Here is a 16,942-nt window from a genome sequence, read left to right on the forward strand (position 1 = left end):
CCAGGGAACTTCCCTGATGGTCCAGTGGCTAAGACTGCATGTTCCCAATGTAAGGGGCCTTCGTTCGATCCCTGGTCAGGGAACTAGACCCCACATGTTGCAACTAATGATCCCGTGTACATCAGCTAAAAAAAAAAAAATCCTGTGTGCTGCAACTAAGACCCGGTGCAGCCAAGTAAATAAACATTAAAAAAAAAAATCTCTCCCTGGAGGGGTGCAGCGAGGCCTGAGGGTGCTCAGTGGGCTCCTCCCTGGTGAGGCGCTCGTCCCTTGGGGTCAACTCAGCGAGGGAGAGGAAGCCACGGCCCCACGTCCTCGGGGTGTGACTCCCAGGGGGCCTTGCTCTCTTCTGTCCAGCGTTTTATCACCCTGGTCTAGTGTTAAGAGCAGGGTGTCGGGAGCCAGCCAGAGTTGTGCCCCAGTGTCTTTGTGCCATTGAGATAATACTAGTGCCTCACGAGTCGGTTGTTGTGAAGCTGCGGTGAGTGGCTAGAGAACAGGGTCTGGCATGTGAGAAGCCTGTGTGTCCTGGGATTATTCTTAGAGTTTCTTGCCCACGTGTTTATCAAGGATCTCCAAATGTGGATGAAGACCCCAAGGTTCTTTCCCATATGACCCAGCATTTCTGCTCCTAGGCGTGGACCCAAGAGAAGCAGAAACACACAGAAATCCGTACAGGGATGTTCATAGCGGATTATTCATCATACCAAATGGAGGGACCAACCGAGTTGTCTTGGCAGCTGGATGAGTTGACAAACAAAATGTGGGATATCTGTACCATGAAATGTTACTGGTCAATACAAAGAAATAAAGTGTGTTTTAAAATTGAAGCATAGCTGATTTACAGTATTGTGTTAGTGTCAGGGGAACAGCACAGTGAGTCAGGTATGCATATATGTGTCTGTTCTTTTTCAGTTTCTTTTGCATTGTAGGTTATTACAAAATGTTGAGTATAGTTCCCAGTGCTGTACGGTAGATCCCTATTGGTTATCTATTTTATATATAGTGGTGTGTATATATTAATCCCCAACTCCCAATTTATCCCCCTCCCCAAGGGATGAGGTACTGATATTGGAACCGATTGGTGTCATTTCATGGGGGCTCTGAAGAGCTGTGGTACCCCGTCCTTTATGTCTCACTGCAGAGAACTCAGCAAGAGCAAAGTGGGAGATAAGAAGTGACTTATTAGAATAGCTTGTGAGGCTTCCATGCAGGTGGGTGAGAAGTGCCATGCCCTGAGAACTTACTGGGTACAGTTTTATAATCAAAGGAAAAGTGGGGAGGGGGAGAAGACCTTCTTTGTCTTTCTCGAGTAAACATCATGGTGCCATCATCAACTCTTCCTCCACGTCGGACAAAGGCATTTTCTCGTCCCTACGTGGTCAAGCTGGGCCCACAAATTATTGTTTTCTTCTGTGTGTGCAGTGAGCGTGTCCCAGGACCATTACATTATTGAGCTCACTGCCCGGGATGTGGTCTCATGGCACCACTGTTTTACTGTTTTGGGTGCTTGTCTTGGGCTTCTGTCTCATGGTTTTGTTGATAAGCAAGCCCGCTTGGTTTTGTGGTTAAGCAAACCTGCTTTCTCGAGTAATCATTAACTTTACAGGGGTCTCCCGTATTTTTCTACTTACAGTCACCTAGTGGGATTAACTAATTAATCACCTATTTTGTCCCTTCAGGTCCTTGCTGGTTATCTATTTTATACATAGTGGTGTGTACATGTTAATCCTAAACTCCTAATTCATCCCCCTCCCCAAGAACTGAAGTACTGATACGTGCTACAATGTGGGTGAACCTTGACACCCTGACCCTAAGGAGACGAGAGGCCTTAATATACAAGATAGCACTCACAGGAAACGTTCAACATAGGCAAATCTGTAGAGACAGAAAGATTAGTGGGGCCCCTTGGACTGCGAGGAGATCAAACCAGTCAACTTTAAAGGAAATCCGTTCTGAATATTCTTTGGAAGGACTAATGCTGAAGCTGGAACTCCAATCCTTTGGCCACCTGATGAGAAGAACTGATTCATTGGAAAAGACCCTGATGCTGGGAAAGATTGAAGGCAGGAGGAGAAGGGGGTGACAGAGGATGAGATGGTTGGATGGCATCACCGACTGGATGAACATGAGTTTGAGTAAACTCCGGGAGTTGGTGATGGACAGGGAGGTCTGGTGTGCTGCAGTCCAGGGGGTTGCAAAGAGTTGGACACGACTGAGCGACTGAAATGAGCTGAACTGAGGCTGTGGGGAGCAGAATGAGGAACAGGAAAGTGATAGTAAAGGGTGCAGGGTTTCTGTCTGAGCTGATGAAAATGTTCTAAAATTGACTGTGTGGTGGTTGTATGACTTTGAATATACTAAAAATTATTGAAATGTTCACTTTAAATGGGTGAACTGTATGATATGTGAGTTAAAAAACATTTCGCCACACCGTGGGATCTTAGTTCCCCAGCCGGGGATCAAACCCCTGCCCCCTGCAGTGGAAGTGTGGAGTGTTAACCACTGGACCACTGGGGAATTCCCTGGTATATGAATTACATCTTGATAAAGCTATGGTGGGGGGTGGGGGAAGGATTCCAAAACTTTCAGCTGAGCCAAATCCAGTTTTCAGGGTATTTCTTTAAAAGTCACACACTTGGCCTCCAGGGGGCCGTGTTAGGCTGCTGAGAAGCGGCGTTTCTCTTTCGCTTTTGGTCCACAGTTAACTCAGATTTCTCTACCTGCCTTGCTCACATCAGACTTCAGCATTTCGCATGTACATCGCCTGCTTTCTCAAGCTCGCCAAGGTTGTCTGGGTCCCTTGGCTGTGTCCCTGCCTGCCTCCAGGCTGGCTGTCTGCTCTTCCCTCAGCCTCAGTCCCTCATTCCAGCTCCGATCACTCTTTCAAAGGGGCTTCTGGGGATGGGGGGTCAGGCAGGGCCAAGGCAGGAGGTCGTGCATGAGAACAGAGTGACCAGGTACACAGGTGCTGGGGAGCCAGAGGCCTGGGAAGGTAGGGGGGTGGCTGCAGCCCCGTGTCCTTGACTGAGTGTGGGTCAACCCGCCTGCTCCTGCCCAACTGTGCAGAAGCCAAGAGGCGATGATGGAGGAGGCAGCAGGTGCAGAGGTAAGCCCGTGGGCCCTGAAGGTGCACTGGGTTCAAATCCCACTCCCACTGGCTGTGGACTCTGGGTAAATGGTCTCCCTTATATAAGCCTCAGTTTCCTCCTCTGTAAAATGGGGCTAACAGCACATAGCTTGTGAGTTTCTTGTAAAAAATAATTAAAGGCAGCAACATGTTAAACACTTGGCATGGGCTGGAGTGTAGATTGGGATCATCTGGAATGCTGCAGGGGAGGCCCAGGAGTTCCAGCCCCAGGGTAATTCTTAGCTGGCTGTGTGACCCTGGGCAAAGCCCTCAACCTCTCTGAGCCCTGCTCAGAGATAACAGTTCTGCCTGTTTCATGAAGGTGAGATGGAGATAACAGTTCTGCCTGTTTCATGAGGGTGCAAGTGAGGACTCAGGACAATAGGCGCCTCATGAGCCTGGGTATCAAGACCTGGTTCTCTCCCTCGGGACACTGGTCAGGCTGCCCACCCCAAGCCGGCTCTCTCTTCTCTGGGTTTGCTTCTTCCTTCCTCCTCTGCAGTATCTTCCCGGTGAGCCAATGTGCATACAGCCAAGCTCTGTAGATTGGAGCAAAGGGCCGGGATGAGTTTGGGATGGATGTCACGGGTCATGCTTGCCAGTGATGCCATTCCACCCCTTGGCTATGACTCAGCCATTAGGATATGATTTCGCATCCCGTGGAGGATCCTACCAGAGGGACCATCCTGACCATCCCCCCCATCCCAGCATTGGATGAAAAGACCTTTTAGCTGGCCCCTACCCCAGTGCTCAGGGGGAACTGTAGTCATGATGAAGGGCAGTGATTTGTGGAACCTCCAGTCGCCTGCGTCACCAGGGCTGGTGGCACATCAGAGAGGAAGTCGTCCAGAGCTCTGTCTGCTGGCATGTGGCCCCTCTGTCCTCATGAAATATTTCATAGTAATAACCCCAAGCTGACTCCACCACCCACCGTGTATCTGACCTGTGATGTCACCGCATCTCCACTTCAGTTTCCCAGGCGATAGAACAAGTGCCGAAAGAGATCCATTTTTTCCTTCACTGATTCCCGCATTCAGTCATTCCACAAATGCGTGTTGAAGCACCAGCCAGGCGTACCTGCCGGGAGACGCAGCTGTGGGCACCTGGTGAGGTCCTGGCCCTCACAGCTGGGGCATTCCAGTGGGGGGACAGTCAACAGACAAGCAGGTATGAACTGACAAACTGCGGGGGCCCATGGGGGGAGAACTCCACGCTGGGGCCAGGGACGGGGGAAGGGTGTGGGCAGGAGCGGGGAGGTGACCAGAGCTGGGGCCCCTGAGACAGCCCAAGGAGTTTGTGCTTCATGCTCAGGCTCCTGAGGATCGCACCACAGGACCTCCAGCTAGGGAGGGGCATGATCGAATCTGCCCAGGAAACCATCTTTGACCTCCGAGACATCTGCGGTCCTGTCCGCTGTGCTGGGCTCTGGATGCAGATGCTCATTACGATAGTTAAATGGCATTGAGCTCTTACTGTGTGCCAGGGCCATGGTATGCCCTGAGATATATATAGATAGATATATAGATAGATAGATAGATAGATAGATGTTAAAATGTATATATGTGTGTGTTTTAATGAAAAAAAAAATCACTTTGGGAGCTCCCTGGTGGCCTAGTGGTTAAGATTTGGGCTTTCACTGCCATGGCCCAAGTTCAGTCCCTGGTCCAGGAACTGAGATCCCACAAGCCATTTGATGGGGCCAAAATAAAGAAATAAAAATTAAAGCTAAAAAAATCACACTGGGGACTTCCCCAGTGATCCAGTGGCTAAGACTCTTCACTCCCAAAGCAGGGGGCCCCAGTTCCATCCCTGGTCAGAGGACTAGATCCCACATGCCACAACTAAGCCTTGGTGCAGCCAAAAATTTAAAAAAAAAAAATCACTTTGATCTCAAATGATTCTATGAGATAGGCCTATCAATAGCCTCATTTTACAGATGGGGAAACTGAAGCATAGAGAGGCCAAGTGACTTGGACCAGGTGACGCAAGTTGGTAGTGAGGGGAGGGGTTGGAGAGAGAGCAGCGGACGTCAGAGATGCCTAGGACTGCGCAGGAAGCACTGGCTGCTAAACTGGAGCGTCTGGCTGGGTGACTGGTGGGAGGTGACGCCCTGAGGATGTGGGGCACCTGAGGGAGGAGCAGCTCTCCTGGGCAGAGGCGCTGGTGAGCAGTGTGACACCTCCCTGGTAGGAACTGCTTTATTGAAATGGAGCACTTGAGTTTCTGGCTCTTCTTCAAAGAGGCAGCACAGAGTGGTTGCCAAGCATGTGGGTCCTGAGCCGTGTGACTTTGGACCGCTCAGCCTCTCTGTGCTTTCGTCTTCTTATCAGCAAATTAGGAAACGTAATGACAGCTCTTCCCTGAAGGGAGCCTAGGAGTGAAATGAGATGAGCTTTGTCTGGCGCCAGCATCTGGAACATGCTCAAAATATGTTAACAAGGAAGAGAAGGGCTCAAGCCTGGAGAGGTGAGCAGCACCAGAGAGCCAGTCCAGCAAGGACCTCGCAGTAAGCTGCTGATGATACTGACAGGTGGGCCAGCCTGGCCCCACCTCCCAGGCATCCCCTGCCCGGGCTGCCTTTGGGGTAGGTGTCCAGGGGGCATGGACCCTGATGTAGCTAGATGCCACACTCTGGCTGGAGGACAGAGCTGCTGTCTACTCTGGCAGACCCTTCTCCAGGTCTTTTTACTCTGGAGCAGAACCCAGAGTGACCAGACCTCATGCCTGCCCCAGTCAGGGCTGGTGCCACAGCCTACACAGAAGGGTCAGGCGACTGTCACATGGGCCTCGAGCTTTCCTGATGACTGTCTTCTTGGGGCAGAGTCATCTGGAAACAGGAAAATCCTGGTCAGAAACCACGTGATTCTCAAAGGAGGTGAGGGCAGGGGACCCAGCTGGGACACCCCAGTTCCTGGGGACTCTTGTGAGGTTCAGACATCCCTTCCAAAATTATGTTTTGTATTGAATTTATTTTTGGATTTATTTCTGTTGACTTAAGACTGGATATTTCTTCTAAAAATATTTTTATTATATAAAGATTTTATTTTACTTCCAAATGTCTTAAACACTAATTTGACATCATTTTTTCCCAGAGGTAGGAACCACAAGAAAAATGGAAAAAGCAGGTACTCTGCCAAAGATAAGCAAAGGGAAACAATTACGCCCTTCATGGCATATCCATGTCTAGTCAGCCAGTGAATTTTTTTTTTCTGGTATATATCCATGTCTAGTTGGCCATTGAAAGAAAAAAATAATTCTAGAAGCATAAGAGAAATGCATGTGTCTTGGTAAAGTCAGAATTTTCTCAGTGGGCACTTCCTGTAGACCCGACTTACCCAGCAGAAACATAACTAATGTAGCCGCATATGTCATCTTAATTTTCTTGTAGCTGCACTTTTAAAAAAGTAAAAAAAAGCAGGGGAAATTAGTTTTAGCTATATTTTATTTAATTCAATATATCCAAAGTATTAACATTTCAACATGTAATCAGTATTTTTAAATATTCCAGAGCTATTTTCCATCCTCTCTCTCCCTGCCCCCCTTTTTTTCTGATACGAAGTCTTCAAAATCAGGCATATATTTTACAGCACATCTTGGATCTGACCAGCCATATTTCAACTGCTCAGTGCCACAGGCAGCCTGTGGGCATCATGTTGGCAATACAGCCTAGACATTGAACTTTCCTTCTAGGGAAAATGTGATTTTTTCCCGCCTTAATGTGCAGTTACTGAAGACTTGCAGTGTGTGCCTGCATTTTACACTTCTTTCTTTCTGTATGGCTGCACTGGGTCTTCGTTGCTAGCCGAGTCGTCCTCTAGCTGCGGGGGCCGGGGCTGTTCCTAGCTGCTGTGCTCAGGCTTCTCTTTGCAGTGGTTCTCTCGCTGCAGAGCACAGGCTTTACTGTGTGGGCTCAGTAGTGTTGGCTCCAGAGTTGCTCCGCAGCATGTAGAATCTTCCAGACCCATGACCGAGCCCATGTTCCCTGTTTTGGCGTGTGGATTCTTATCCACTGTACTACCAGCACCAGGGAAGTCCTTACATTTCTTTTGTTCATTTTCTTCCCTGTATAATTTGACTTTGATAAAAGGACTCAATGATAAACATGAGCTTTAAGATGTATCTTTCTTTGCTCATACTGTGAATGTCTTTGTCTTTCTCAGGTTCATCCTTTTCTCTTTTAGAAATCTTTGCCCCAACACTTTATTGTGAAAATGTTCAAACATATAGAAAAGTTGAAAGATTTGTTCAGAGAATACCCCATACTGATCACCCAGATAACGTTTTGTTATATCCATCCATCCATTCCTTCATCCATTCATTCCTTCATCCCTTTCTCCATCTATTCATCTCTTCATCTCCCTATCTCTCCATCTCTCCATCCATTTATAACTCTATATAGCCTTTTTTTTTTTGGATAAATTTCAAAATAACTTGCAAACATCCGAACATCGGTCTTCCCAGGTGATGTAATGGTAAAGAATCCACCTGCCATTGCAGGAGACGCAAGAGATGTGGGTTCAATCCCTGGAACTTGCCCCGGTATTCTTGCCTGGGAAATTCCATGGACAGTGGAGACTGTTGGGCTATAACCCATGGGGCCACAGAGAGTAAGACATGACTGATCACATCCACAAACATTCAGAAGAGTCTTTTCCAATGCAACCGCCACCCCCCTACAAGTTACAAAAGAAGCCAGCTGTGTCATATATACATATGACAGTCTTGGGATATGAAAATATTTGTGGCTCTTCTTGGTGATGGATGTTGCTACATCTGGAATTGAAGACAGACACTAAATTTCAGTTACAGGCTAGTGAAAACAAAACTGTAATTTTTCTCCTATCTCAGTCTATGGGTACTCTGAATTTGAGGACTGCTACTCAGTTCTTATTTCATAAAACCCAAATAAATCATGCTGTTACCATATTAAGGCAAATGCTACCCATGGCAAATTCTTCCTGAGCTCTTGTTATATGCATTGTCTCATTTCATCCTCACAATACCCTCATAAAGATAAAACTATCTACTCATAACACTTCTGATACCAAATATGTGAATATTTTTTCCTCCTCACCAGCCAATTCTCCAATTCTCTGGACACCAATTGGGTATCCTATAATTTAATTCGATTCTGACACTACTTACCTGGAGTTGGGTATCAAATCCCACGGGTTTAGGGCTCAGTCCCACAGACTGCTGGGAGTCCTGATCCCATACCCTGGGCAGGGCAAGGTGTTAGGTCAGACAGACAGAAACCAGTCTGTATGTCTGTGTGTCTCTTTGCATGTGAGTTTTTGTTTGGGGTTGAATGTCTCTCTAAAGAAGGCTGAGTGTCAAAGAATTGATGCTTTCGAACTGTGGTGCTGGAGAAGACTCTTGAGAGTCCCCTGGACTGCAAGGAGATGAAAGCAGTCAATCCTAAAGATCAGCCCTGAATATTCACTGGGAGGACTGATGCTGAAGCTGAAGCTCCAATACTTTGTCCACCTGATGTGAAGAGCCGACTCACTGGAAAATGCCCTGATGCTGGGAAAGATTGAAGGCGGGAGGAGAAGGGGGTGGCAGAACATGAGATGGTTTGATGGCATCACCGACTTGATGGGCAAGAGTTTGAGCAAGCTCTGGGAGTCGGTGATGGACAGGGAGACCTGGCGTGCTGCAGTGCATGGGGTTGCAAAGAGCCAGACATGACTTAGCGACTGAACAACAACCCTTTGCCTCCTCAGAGCAGTCTCTCAGAGCTATCTGAACTGCTGTCTGCCAGGCTACAGCCCTCATTTTGCCCCCAATAAAACTTAACTGTCAACTCTTACATCGTGCATTTTTTTAAAAAATCAGCATATTGTAATCATAGCTGACATCTGTATGGTCCTTCCTGTGAACAGGTTTCTGAGTGCTTACATGTTCCATGAGATAGTCTTTCCAATAGCCCTTTGAAGGACTTCCCTGGTGGCCCAGTGGTTAAGACTCCATGCTCCCAATGCAGGTACCACGGGTTTAATCCCTAGTTGGACAGCAGAGCAGCGTGGCCTCCCCACCACCCCAAAGAAACAGCCCTTTGAGGTGGCAATGAATTGTATCTCAATAATCAGATGAGGAAACAGACACAGAGGGGTTGAGTGACTTACAGTGGTGGGTCGCAGTGCTAGGCTTTGAACCCAGGCTTGGTGTGCTTGAAGTCAGCCCCCAGACTACACCAGCTCCTGTGTACTCGGTCCCGGGTTCCCCTTATCCATAAGGATGGATGCCCTCTGGGAACGTGGCATCCTCCTGTGTCCCATCTCAGCATCGGGGAGGGGGATGCCTGCGCGCCTGCCTGTGTGGTCAGGCACATGTGTGGGGGTGTCTGTGGTTTTGTGTGTGTGTGGAGCAGGGCGTGGAGATGGATACACAACTCCGTGTGCACATGTGACATGGGCTGACAGTCTGCCGTGGTGGCCCCAGGAGGGTTTATTCTGGCTCCGTCCTTTCCTGTCTAAGAGTGAATCTCCAGGAATGGGATTCCCAGAGACTGCCCTGGGCCTCCCTGTACTCTAGCCCCACATCCCAGAGGGCCTTTGTTTCCTTCACTGGGGACCCAGGGTGGGAGGGCCGCTGTGGGAATTCCTGCAGAATTCTAGGCCTTCAGGCTTTGTGGGGAGGGCGGAGGAGATGCATGGAAAACTCTGACCCCCAGCGTGGTCACTAGGGTGGGCGGTGGTGGGGGGCGGACTCTGTGACCTCGAGGGAGCAGAGCCGGTGGCCTTTGCAGAACCAAAAGCAGGGCCTGGGCGGCGTCTGCCTTGTACCTGGAGTCTGGCCAGCCTCCCTGGTCTGGCTCGACGAGCCCCCCTCATCCCCCAGGCCGGCCCAAGGGACCCCACACTCCCGGATGCTGGGCCGAGAAGGTCCAGAGAGGTGGGCGGGGATACGAGAGGCTCCAGGGGCCGCGGGGTCAGACGTGGCTGCTTGTCCCGAGTGGGACCTCCGTGGCGCTGCAACCTCCCTGGCTGCTTCCTCCTCTATAAATGGGGTTTCCAGTGGGGAGTGAAGCCTGGTGGCCCCTTTGTCCCTGCTGATCTCTGAGCCTCCCCATCTCCTCCTCTCCCTGGGCAGGCACTCCTCCTCATCTTTCTCAGCCCCATGGAGTGGCGGCAGCCGATGGCTTATTCTTGCTCTCTCACTGCACTGTAGGTTGATAGTAATTCCCCTAAAGATGCGTCCTAACCGTGGTACCTGTGAATGTGACTTTATTTGAAAAGAAGGTCTTTGCAGATGTCATCAAATTGGGGCTCTTGAGATGAGACCATCCTGGATTTAGGATGGGCCCTAAAGAGGAGAGTGAAAAAGTTGGCTTAAAGCTCAACGTTCAGAAAACTAAGATCATGGCATCTGGTCCCATCACTTCATGGCAAATAGATGGGGAAACAGTGACAGACTTTATTTTAAGGGGCTCCAAAATCCTGCAGAAGGTGACTGTAGCTATGAAATTAAAAGACGCTTACTCCTTGGAAGGAAAGTTATGACCAACCTAGACAGCATATTAAAAAGCAGAGACATTACTTTTCCAACAAAAGTCCATCTAGTCAAGGCTATGGTTTTTCCAGTGGTCATGTATGGATATGAGAGTTGGACTATAAAGAAAGCTGAATGCCAAAGAATTGATGCTTTTGAACTGTGGTGTTGGAGAAGACTCTTGAGAGTCCCTTGGACTGCAAGGAGATCCAACCAGTCCATCCTAAAAGAGACCAGTCCCGAGTATTCATTGGAAGGACTGATGCTAAAGCTGAAACTCCAATACTTTGGCAACCTGATGCGAAGAGCTGACTCATTGGAAAAGACCCTGATGCTGTGAAGAATTGAGGGCAGGAGGAGAAGGGGATGATAGAGGATGAGATGGTTGGATGGCATCACCGACTCAATGGACATGAGTTTGAGTAAACTTCGGGAGTTGGTGATGGACAGGGAGGCCTGGCGTGCTGCAGTCCATGGGGTCGCAAAGAGTCAGACACGACTGAGCGACTGAACTGAACTAAATCCAGTGAGCCCACTCCTAGTATTCTTGCCTGAAGAATCCCACGGACAGAGGAGCCTGGTGGGCTACAGTCCATGGGGTCACAGAGAGCCGGACATGACCAAAGGGACTTAACATGCACATGCAGGCACTACAGGCTGGGCTTCGGATGGAGGGGCCCTAACACGTGATCACGTTTCACTCACCCTCATCCTGGGAGCCGGGCACCTCTGCAGCTCCAGATGGGTGCCTGAAGCATCTGGGCACCAGGATTCATCCCAGCTCTGCCAGCCCGCAAAGCTCTGGGCACTCAACCGCTGAGCTGTGCCGTCACTGGTGAACCCCCATTCCTGCCAGCTGCAGCCGTTGGAGAGTTTCTTCCCCGAAAGCAGATGGGTGGTCCCGAGAAGGAAGGAAGGGGCTGTCCAGATCCTCTGTGTGCCAGCTGCTGTGAGCGTTGGCGGCCAGTGACTCACAGCCGTCACCCCCGCCCTGCTACCCGCTGCTCCACACACAGCCCGGAGGGACTGACACCGCCCCCCTTCTGACAACCTCCCCCTCAAAAAGCCACGTTCACCCAAATCCCCATCTCAGGCTCTGTTTCTAGGGAACCTAACCTAAAATGAGGTTGTGTCTGATTTCCCCAACTTAGAATCTTCCCATACTCCCTCAGTCCTTCCAGAAAGAGTCTTGCCTCTTCAGCTCAGCCAGAGAGTCCTTCTCTACCCCCTTGCTGACCCCGCTTCTTGATTCTCAAAAGTGAAAGTGTTAGTCGTTCACACTTTTCGACCCCATGGACTGTAGCCTGCCAGGCTCCTCTGTCCTTGGAATTCTCCAGGCAAGAATACTGGAGTGGGTTGCCACGCCCTCCTCCAGGGGATCTTCCCGACCCAGTATTGAACCTGAATCTCTTGTGTCTCCTGCATTGGCAGGTGTGTTCTTTACCACCTAAGCTGACCCAGCGCTTGGTAAGAAGAGGCAAGAACAGCTTCTCTGGACACTTTTATAGAGGCGAGATTTCCAAGGTCCTCTTGTGCATTGCCAGTATTTATTGGGTGTTGATTTGGCTGGGCATTTGGTAAGATGTTTTCTTGGTGTGCTAGAAAAGTCCAACTCCCAGGACTCTGAGCTGGAGGTGAAAGGTGCAGTGACACAGTCTTTTCAGAGGAACATGGAAAACCTAGGGAGCCTTAGAGGTCTCTGCAGCCACACCAACCTCAAGGCTGGTTAGGGCTGGGATGAGTAATGATTGTCAGGCAGGATAACCTGCTTGAGAAATGAACCAGAGCTTATTTTAGCTATTGAGTCATCACAGAAGAATGAGAAATATTTTCCCTCCCTTCAGCCCCTCTCAAGGATCCTCAAAGTCTTTGCTTTCTAAAGGGTGGTGTTTACCATGGATGGAGGAGCCTGGTGGGCCGCAGTCCATGGGGTTGCTAAGAGTTGGACACGACTGAGCAACTTCACTTTCACGCATTGGAGAAGGAAATGGCAACCCACTCCAGTGTTCTTGCCTGGAGAATCCCAGGGATGGGGGAACCTGGTGGGCTGCCGTCTATGGGGTCGCACAGAGTCGGACACGACTGAAGCGACTTAGCAACAGCAGCAGCAGTAGAGAATCAAAAAGCCATGTTTTGTTTTTGTTTTTTTAAGTCTAGTACATAGTCAGGCTTCATCTAGCTGCAAATTACAGACTCTGACTGAAATTAACTTACACTGAAGCAGAACATATTATTTTGTCTCCCTGGAAATTCAGGAGAGCAACAGCTTCAGGCATGGCTTGATCCAGGGGCTCAGGCAGGTGGTTGGGGATCTGTCTGTGTCTCTTGGCTGTGCTTGCCTAATTCTTCAGTGGGCTCTCTCCATTGGCTGGCAAAGATGGTGCATCACAGCCCCAGGGTTTCATCTCACCAGCCTAGTGAAGATTTCCTCTTAGGCCGGAGTCTTTTTGGCTCAGCTTAAGTCACATGCTCATTACTGAAGCAAGCACTGTGGCCAGCCTTGCTCAGTACTCAGGAACCTGGGGTGTGGCTAGGAAGGGAAGATTTGGCAGTAAAAGGAAGAGATATTGTGTACACCTGGGGCCTTAGGGGGATGGAACCAGGCTATCCAGGAGAGGCTTGTGGGAACTGTTTGTGGAAACAAGCTTCAGAATGGCAAAAGCCTGCCCCCTGGCAAGGGGAATCAGATCTAAATTTCATCAGACTTAGAAAAGCAAACTAATGAGATTTTTCTCACAAGTATTATGGAACTGACTCATACCATTTGGGGGAGTAAATCCTAAATTCTTGTTTGTTTAGTCGCTAAATTGTGTCTGACTCTTTGTGACCCCATGGACTGTAGCCCACCAGGCTCATCTGTCCGTGAATTCTCCGAGCAAGAATACTGGAGTGTATTGCCATTTCCTTCTCCAGGGGATCTTCCCCACTCAGGGATCGAACCTGGATCTCCTACCTTGGCAGGCAGATTCTTTGCTGCTGAGCTACCAGGGAAGCCTCAAGTCCTAAATTCCGGGACTTTCCTTAATCAGCCCAGTCTCTAGAACTTCTGAGGAAGTGGCTAAGAACATGGGTATGGAGTTGACTCCTGGGCTTGAATCCTGGCTCTGCTACTGATTAGCTGTGTGACCTTGGGCAAGTTACTCAGCCTCTCTGTGCCTCCGTTTCCTCATCTGAAAAATAAGGACCATGACATTTCCTGCCTCATAGGACATAGTGACGATTAAATGAAGCTCTGAAAGAGTGGGTGATGTGCCCATGTTTGTGGCTCCAGTTTGCACCAGCTCAAATGCCCCCAAGTTCTGGCCTCTAGTGTCTCCAGTGCTTGAACGTAGCAGGAGCCTGTTGACTGTTGAATGAATGAACGAAAGGTTAAAAGGAAAGGTTTATTTCTTTCTGCTCAGAGCTCTGTCATTGGGTTCCTTCAGCACACAACAGAGGGGCACTTGGGCCTCCCAAGACTTGGTTCCTCCAAAAGCAGGCTCTGAAACAAGGATTTGGATGAAAGTACAGGCATCCCTCAGTGATATTGTGGGTTTGGTTTCAGACCAAATGGCAATAAAGCAAACACTGCAATAAAGCGAGGACTCTTGAGAGTCCCTTGGGCTGCAAGGAGATCAAATTGGTCAATCCTGAAGGAAATCAGTCCTGAATATTCATTGGAAGGACTGATGCTGAAACTGAAACACCAATACTTTGGCCACCTGATGCGAAGAACTGACTCATTGGAAAAGACCCTGATGCCGGGAAAGATTGAGGGCAGGAGGAGAAGGGGACGGACGACAGAGGATGAGATGGTTGGATGGCATCACCGACTCGATGGACATGAGTTTGAGCAATCTCCAGGAGTTGGTGATGGACAGGGAAGCCTGGCGTGCTGCAGTCCATGGGGCCACAAAGAGTTGGACATGACTGAGCGACTGAACTGAATTCTGAATTTTAAAATTTCCCAGTGTATATGAAAGTTATGTTTATATCACACTGTAGTCTATTAAGTGTGCATGAAAATAGCATTATGTTAAATAAAACAATATAGATACCTTAGTTTTAAAATACTTACTGCTGAAAGATGCTAACCATCTTCTGAGTCTTCAGTTGGTCATAGTAGTAACATCAAAGATCACTGATCACAGGTCACCATAACAAATAAAATGATCATGAAAAAGTGTGAAATATGGCAAGAAGTACCAAAACATGACACAGAGACTCTGAGGGAGTGAATGCCATTGGTAAAATGGTGTCAATAAACTTGCTTGATGTAAACCTTTGTTAAAAACAGCAAAACCCTGCAATCTCTGTGAATCACAATAAAGCAAAACACAATAAATTGAGGTGGTGGTGTTGGTTATTCCCTATGTCATGTCTTGACTCTTTGTGACCCTATGGACTGTAGCTCACTAGGCTCCTCTGTCTGTGGGATTTCCCAGGCAAGGATACTGGAGTGGGTTGCCATTTCCTTCTCCAGGGGATCTTCTCTATCCAGGAATTGAACCCGCGTCTCCTGCATTGGCAGGTGGATTCTTTACTGCTGAGCCACCAGGGAAGCCCCTAGTGTGTCTGTGCTTCTATGTAAGTCATCCCAGGAGACACTGTCATTGTATATGACCACACGGACTTTCAGAGGGCCTCATCCGCCACTCTGTTTCACATTCCCCTTTTGGCTAATTCTAACCTGGAACTCATCACTTCATGGCGAATAGACGGGAAAAAAATGGAAACACTGACAGACTTTATTTTCTTGGGCTCCAAAATCACTGTGGACAGTGACTGCAGCCATGAAATTAAAAGATGCTTGTTCCTTGGAAGAAAAGCTATGACCAACCTAGACAGCGTATTAAAAAGCAGAGACATCACTTTGTCAACAAAGGTCTATATAGTCAAAGCTATGGTTTTTTCCGGTAGTCACGTACAGATGTGAAAGTTGGACCAGAAAGAAGGCTGAGAGCCGAAGAATTGATGCTTTTGAACTGTGGTGCTGGAGAAGACTCTTTTAGAGTCCCCTGGACAGCAAGGCGATCAAACCAGTCAATCCTAAAGGAAATGAACCCTGAATATTCACTGGAAGGACTGATGTTGAAGCTGAAGCTCCAATACTTTGGCCACCTAATGCAAAGAGCTGACTCACTGGAAAAGGCCTTGATGCTGGGAAAGATTTAGGGCAGGAGGATAAGGGGGCAACAGAGGATGAGATGTTTAGATGGCATCACTGACTCAATGGACATGACTTTGAGCAAACTCCAGGAGATGGAGGGAAGCCTGGCATGCTGCAGTCCATGGGGTCGCAGAGTCAGACACGACTGAGCAACTGAAGAACAAACCTGGAATCATATAGAGAAGGGATTCTGGGAAACTGAGTTCCCAGCTTAAATGCATGCATGCGTGTGTGGGTGCTTGCATGTGATCATGCTCAGTCATGTCTGATTCTTTGTGACCCCACAGACTGCAGCCTGCCAGGCTCCTCTGCACATGGAATTTTCCAGGTAAGAATACCAGAGTAGGTTGCCATTTTTTCCTCTAGGCAGCTTAAATGAGCTGACCGCAAAGTTTGCTCCATCTGTCTGTCCTACCTCCCCAGGTCCTCCAAAGCTGGGCAGCCAGGGCATCTTGGTTTCCTTCACGTGACTTCTTATTCTCCCAAAGGACCTCCTCTTCCAAGAGAATGTAAGTATCAGCCTCAAAATTCACAGCGTCACTTCTGCTGTGTTCTACTGGTCAAAGCAAGTCACAAGGCCAGCCCAGATTTGAGGGGTGAGAAAATAGATTCCACCTCTTGATGGTTTTGTTTTTCTTTTCAAACTGTGTTTTCAACTGTGAGACACTAAACTGCCATTGTTGGAAATGGACTATGATAAAAATATAAATGCACAACCCTGAATGTAAACGGAGCACCCCAGAAACGTGTTGTGTACAACCTGTGCAACTGTCCCGACAGCCCTGCTGATTGCCACAGGATTCACCTGTTTTTCTCCCCTTGTGTGGTTGGCTTCTGTTATTTTATTCTTTAATATTCATTTATTCAGCTGTTCTGGGAGTTGCAGCAGGAAGGATCTTCACGTTTCTTTGTGGCATGTAGGATCTTTCAGTTGCAACATGCAAACTCTTAGTTGGGGCATGTTGAATCTAGTTCCCTGACCAGGGATTGAACCTGGGCCTTATGCATTGAGAGGACAGAGTCTTAGCCACTGGACCAAGAGGGGAATCCCATGGATTGTTATTTTTGAATGCCCACTGTCTACCCATTCAAAATGGGCACAGTAACTACCCCTATTCCTACCTGTATTTTAGTGGACTGACCCTCTCAAACTCCCAGTGTGGGCCTGT

General features: G+C 48.6%; 1 long non-coding RNA gene across 3 annotated transcripts in view; it reads left to right on the forward strand.

The window, feature by feature from the left end:
• The window catches only part of LOC113883726, a 55,644-nt gene that overhangs the window by 38,007 nt on the left and 695 nt on the right, over window positions 1-16,942 (forward strand). For 2 of the 3 annotated variants that reach the window (XR_003508721.1, XR_003508720.1), the window contains exon 5: window positions 16,197-16,282. This is a non-coding gene — a long non-coding RNA (uncharacterized LOC113883726). Of the gene's footprint in view, window positions 1-635; window positions 831-16,196; window positions 16,283-16,942 lie in introns of those variants that run through there. The other variant, XR_003508724.1, reaches the window with a different exon arrangement.

This window comes from Bos indicus x Bos taurus, chromosome 25, assembly GCF_003369695.1.
Source record: "Bos indicus x Bos taurus breed Angus x Brahman F1 hybrid chromosome 25, Bos_hybrid_MaternalHap_v2.0, whole genome shotgun sequence".
Taxonomy (NCBI): Eukaryota; Metazoa; Chordata; class Mammalia; order Artiodactyla; family Bovidae; genus Bos; species Bos indicus x Bos taurus.